At 36.2% G+C, this 6,000-nt stretch overlaps 1 long non-coding RNA gene across 1 annotated transcript in view; it reads right to left on the bottom strand.

The window, feature by feature from the left end:
* Positions 1–3,745: 3,745 nt before the first annotated feature.
* The window catches only part of LOC150098804 (uncharacterized), a 37,941-nt gene continuing 35,686 nt past the window's right edge, over positions 3,746–6,000 (bottom strand). Inside the window, exons 2-3 of the long non-coding RNA XR_016549541.1 lie at positions 4,582–4,713; positions 3,746–4,473 (exon numbers count right to left, since the gene is read on the bottom strand). This is a non-coding gene — a long non-coding RNA (uncharacterized LOC150098804). The remainder of the gene's footprint in view (positions 4,474–4,581; positions 4,714–6,000) is intronic.

Here is a 6,000-nt window from a genome sequence, read left to right as displayed (position 1 = left end):
CTTTGGGGGGGGGATGGTTACGGTCACACCCTCCATTAGCGCTATAACAAAAACAACAACAGGGATGCGAGTAAAAAAAAAAAAAAAAAGATCCAAATTCCATCGGAGAATGAGTTTTTGGTGTCCCTCGAACGTATCAAGCTCTGTAGATCGCTAGGCCGAACACCCTTTGATTACCCAGTCCATAGGTTTAATTTTCTGCGTCGACTGACCCTGTAATTACAGCCATATGCTATAGACGGCCCCCTTGCAGCTCCATAATCCGAACGTATTCTTTAAAGTGTGGGTTGACGTTGACAAACGATTTACGTTGCTGTGGATTACCGAACAAGTATTGCACGCACGGTCATCTGCTGCCACACTCGCTATCTTTTCCTGTAAGGAGATAAGCCGTCGTTTCTCAATCCCCCCCCCCTTCCCCCCAACCCTCCTTCCTTCTTCTTCTTCTAGGATCTTTTTTTTTTTGTTGTTTTGTTTTGTTCAAAACGCGTGCAGCCCGGGAGGTCACGACTGTGCGCGTGTTTGAGGGGTGCGAGGTTATGACCGCTATTACGGCAGAATGCCGACCAACGTTTTCTTTTCTTTCTATCGCTCTCTCTCTCTCTCACTCACTCTCACTCGAAGCAATCACTATGGCAACAGGTGCAAGGATGCCACCAGAAAGATGTTTTCTTGAGATGAGCCGATGGCGTTCGCGTGTATCCGGGGTGGGCTAAGGGCAAAAGGGCTGACCACCCGGCCGATGGATGGCTAAGAAAACCAAGAGTATGGCAAACGCCTACTTTCCTATTGAAGCATCGCATACAAGAGGAGGGGCTTGTATTGGAAGGTTAATTCAAACTCGGACTCTCTCCTATTTGGATCTTAGCCATCACGATTCTTACCTTCTCCATAGGCACTCCCGACTACCAAGGAACCTTCACCTTTGACCTTCTCCGTTAAACTTTGTATCTCTGTTGGTGTAATTATGTTCTCCGTTTAAAAAAAAAAATATATGTGAGGTTTATTCTAATGTTTGATGTGCGCATGCGTGCTTTCTTGTGATCTCATCAATCGTCAACAGGTGTCACCCTTAGTAATAGGAACACATTTCTCTTATGTCCTCTGAGATATCCAGAAATACGAGTTCCAATGTTGTGTTTGAAATTAGTTTTGAATAAGTTCTGGTTGGTGTTTATTTATTTATTGGTCTCCGAGTCAAAATATCTACTGCTCAATAGCAGGATTTAATACAATCAGTTATAACAAAGATTAGTTATTAACCAACCATCAATGACTTAATGCAAAATAAAGTACTGAATACTATATATTAACACACGTTCAACAATTAAAGTGCCTTAATTGTTGTAATTATAGACGTTTCATTGTTCATTATTCAACTGTTTCATTATAACAATTGATTAAGAGAATTATATTGAATAAACGATGCTTATAACAATGAAAAATATTGAATAATTTTATTTCTATTATTATTTAGCAAACAATTTTGATAATATTTGGTTGTATTCTTACTTTAAAATTACCTTTTCCCCCCTTTTCTTTTCCATTGGAATCAGAGGTAGTTTTTCCAAGCAAAATGGTTTAAATAATCAAGAGAGACTCGATCTCCCCCCCCCCCCCCCAGTTCTACTGGCTGACGATTAGCTGAATAAATTAAAACAAGAATTTGATAGCACAAAAATAATATTATTATTATTTTCCGTTAGACCTAGGAACATTAGAAGAGAATGCTGATGCACAAAAAAGCTTCCAGATTACTTCGTTTTTTTTTTTTTTTTTTTTTTTTTTTTTTTTTTTTTTTTTTGTATACTAAATTTTGTTAAAATTTGTAATATATAGTATTCCTGTATACACATACCGGCCACTGAATTAGAAACTTTTGTTTGGACCTCCTTTAACTCGAATTACAGCACATATCCGGGTTTGGCATTAATTCCACAGCGTGTTGGATTATATCCACATTACCATCATACCAGACAGACCTTTAACTGGTTCAGATTTGACGGAAGAGAACTTTGCCCCTGATCTGTTTTTCAACATGTCCCATACATTCTCAATAGGGGAGGGTTCAGATCCGGGATTTGTGGTGGCCAGGGAACATGGTGGAAGTCGCTGTCATGCTCGCTGAACCATTGCTGAATAATTCTTGCTTGATCGACAGTAGCATTGTCGCCCATGAAACAACCATCGGCTGCTGGATAAAAACTCAACATTGGTGGATGGACTTGATCGACAACAATGCTCAGATATTCCTTAGAGCACCCGACCTTTTAGCAATATCAGGGGACTCATTCTGTACCGTGGTTTCATGCCCCACACCATGAAACCACTTCCAGACTTGTGTTTACAAAGCAAACTGGGTTCAAGGCTTCATGAGGCTCCCACCAAATTCTCTGCCTACCCATCGATACACAACAAGGTGTACCGTGACTTGTCGGGCCACAGGACTTTTTTTCCAATCTTCCAGTGTCCAATCACGTTGTTCCTAACACCACTGTAGACGAACTTTTCTGTTCTCTACAGAAATCAGTAGTTTCCGTATAGACACGCGACTGCCAATACCAATTCTTTTGAATTTTCCCTGCACCTAGTCCGGTGAGATATGGATTGGGAACAGCCTTTTTTTTTTTTTTTTTTTTTTTTTTTTTTTTTTTTTTTTGCTTCGGTCAATTGCTGCACACGAGAAGTTCTGTTTGTCCGTACAAGCCTTCTGATGTCGTCCCTGACAGACTGTCCTAAGTCACGTGACCAAGTATTTTGGCATATTTTCACTTTAATATCTGGGTTTCATAATATTAAAAGAATTAGTATCGTATAATTTATTTAATAATTAATATATTTCTTTCATTATTAATAACGATTATTACTAATATTATATTAAAATAACATATTTTGTTTATTGATTTAAATGATTACGTAGCTCAGTTGGTTTCGACGAATCCTTTTGGTTAATAAGATCTGGGTTCGAACTCCGTCCATAACGCGAAGGACCTTTATCCGAAATTTTCAACTGAAGGTAAGTCAGTCGGCCTCATATGAAGGTGGAGGGTTTTTTTTTTTCCACCCGAAAACTCGGGATTTCGTCCCTCAAGACCGTCAAACTGTCCTCCCTGAACTAATATATCTAGAGAAATGGCAAGCCGGCTACGTTAATTGCCTATAATCCCTAATCAGGGAATAAACATGCTGAAATACTCATAATAATAATCTCATCTTCTTTCTACCCTCTTTTACCTTGCGGTGTCGAGGGTTTATTAACCATCGGACCTCAAACCGTTCACAGGATAAAGTGGTCAGCCCAACTCCCCGGGGTATCCCGTGTCCTACATGTAATGTTGAGTTCTCAAGGCTGGTTTGCCTACTTTGCAGGATGAAAAACCCCAGGATAAACTGGGGAAAAAACACCCTACTGTCCACGCCCAAGGCTAACTTGGCTATGGCTGAGGAAAGTCCTTCAGCTCCTCACGTCTCCGACGGGAATCGAACCTAGGACACTCCTAGGTTCGATTCCCGAAGAGCACAGCCACTAGGCTAACCGCGCAGACTACTAATAATATTCCTACTTTTAATATTTTTAATTTATCCATTAAATTCCTAAACAAAAATCTGGTAAATATAATATATACTTTTATTTCAAATTTATTTTGTAGACTGAAATTAAATACAAATTTTTCTGGATTATTTAAAAATACACCTTTTTGTTTAAATTATGATCACTAATTATCAACCTTCTCTACCAGTTCTGGGAAGGTTAATCGAAATTCTTTATTATTTATTATGTAACATTAGTCTGTCGAATTCAACTTGATTCGTTAAATAGTAAAACAATGTTTGCCTAATAAGTTTTTGATCATTCATAGATCAGGTTGGTTACTGTTCCCATGAAGTTTTCTTACTATGGCAGTTATATCGAAAAAATCAATCGCCTATAGATAATAATTTAATTTATTTAATTATTAAACCAATATTTCTTTTTGGTCATCAAAATATCTTCGCAGACATAAAGATAAGCAAATGCATGTACACAAATACCAAAATTCAACAAATAAACCACGGATCGAACACTAAATGATGTAACTTATAGTTCTTAATGATGCTCCAAGATCCCCCACGTCCAAAGCACGGATCACAAAATATTCATTGGCATCTTTACATCTGGATCATCACCAGTTCTTAAAAGATACAATATTCGCACCTTACCAACAATTAGTTACCTTGAAAGTCCACCAGAAGTCTCTCTTGTAGAATGCCAGAAGAAAGGGTCGTTAGAGGTCTGATTTTTTTCTCTCCCAGTAAACTTGGGTTTTTAATCCTCTCAACTTGAAAAAATCGACGGTAGAACTTGCACTGTTTCAAACAATAATGCTAGTTAGAGTTTAGAAACACTGGGTGGCGCCAGTTGTCTGTCATACTCTCGTTCCGAAGTCTTCAAAATCATTGGTGACCATAAATTCAGCTATCGGTGGGGACTTTCTTTTATGAAAATAAAATTAGAGTATTTATTTATTTATTCCTAGACAATTGCCTTTTCAATGAAACAAAAATATGAGTAAATATTTATAAAATTGGCTATATATTTACCTTTTCTTTTTTAAAATAAATTTCTGCAATGATATTTTTAAAGATTGAAGACTTCCTTCAAATGTTAATGATTTTCCTGATTATTTCGAAAGTTCTCGCCAGCATTCTTAAAAACCTCTTTTGCTTAATAGACTTGAAAAGAATCATGCTTACGTAAACAAATACAATCAAAATACGTTTTTATGACAAGACACTTTTATACAATCTGACAATTCATTTTATTTTATTACCCAAGATTTTAGAACATATTGCAATAAATAATAACATAACTAATGCATTTATAAAATGTTTTTAGTATTTTCCTTAGAGATTAATTTTTTCAAAAAAGTCTTTATAATCACAAATACACCTTAAAATATTTCATAGTTTATTAATACATAAGAATTCACAGGCTATTATGGCTTAATTGGTTTGCCAAGAAAGCGGAGGGTTCCTGATCCAGGGTAACGGATGACAGTGCTATAGCCAATGAAGTTTTAACTGAGACTCGGCTATTGGACCAGAGCTTTTAGCTCAATAACACCCCATCCACACATTTTCTTCAATCAGATGAAGGGATAAAGAGTCAAGGACTCAGTCCATCTCCCCAACCCCCAAAAATGGTGCTTCATTATAATTATAAAACATTATAAGGAATAGAGTAATTTTAAGAGATGAACTGGCACAAATATTATTAAAATTTATTTTAAAAAAAATACGAAAGAATCTGAAGACAAAAGAATCAAACCTTGGTGATTCAATGACAAAGTTTGAAGAAAATATTTATTTAACCATAACCAAGTAAATATATAATGCTACAACTAGTGATGTGAGAATAAATGACGTTATCGTGACGTTAATGATGTATTTTATTTTATGTTGATTCAAGGTAACCAACGGGAAAAATCAGTATATTTGAATAAAATTTTATTGGAATTAAAAATTCTATCAAAAATTAAATAGAATAATCTAGTATTCTTAGCAATTCAATAAATTTATAACAATGAAATTGGCTACCTTTATATTATTTACATTTAAAAGTAACTACAGGCCGTCTGACAACAATAAACCTCCGCCTCACAAGGTGTGGACTCGTTAATCACATAACTAAATTTTGTTTTGAATGACTTGTTCGTAGCAATGGCTAAATTTTCAACAGAATGGTGAAGGAAGCCGTTGATGTTATGTTATATAACTTGGGCTAGTGTGACGGTAGACAAACTTTTTTCGGCTATTTACTACTCTGGAAAGACTCAAAAAAAAATTACCGATGTGAACACATCGATGATTTTTACTACAAAAAAAGTGAATGATTTGCTTTCTAAAACGACCCAACCACATCTTATACAACATACCTTCGCACCACTCACTGCTACATGAGAAATAAGTTCTAAAAATCGCAGGAGCAGTCAATTGTCAGTCTTATCCTAGCGCCCTCTA

Source organism: Typopeltis vanoorti, chromosome 15 (genome assembly GCF_054136105.1).
Source record: "Typopeltis vanoorti isolate ZY-2024b chromosome 15, IOZ_Tvanoo_1.0, whole genome shotgun sequence".
NCBI classification, from domain to species: domain Eukaryota; kingdom Metazoa; phylum Arthropoda; class Arachnida; order Uropygi; family Thelyphonidae; genus Typopeltis; species Typopeltis vanoorti.
This window is presented reverse-complemented; position numbering and strand designations above follow the sequence as displayed.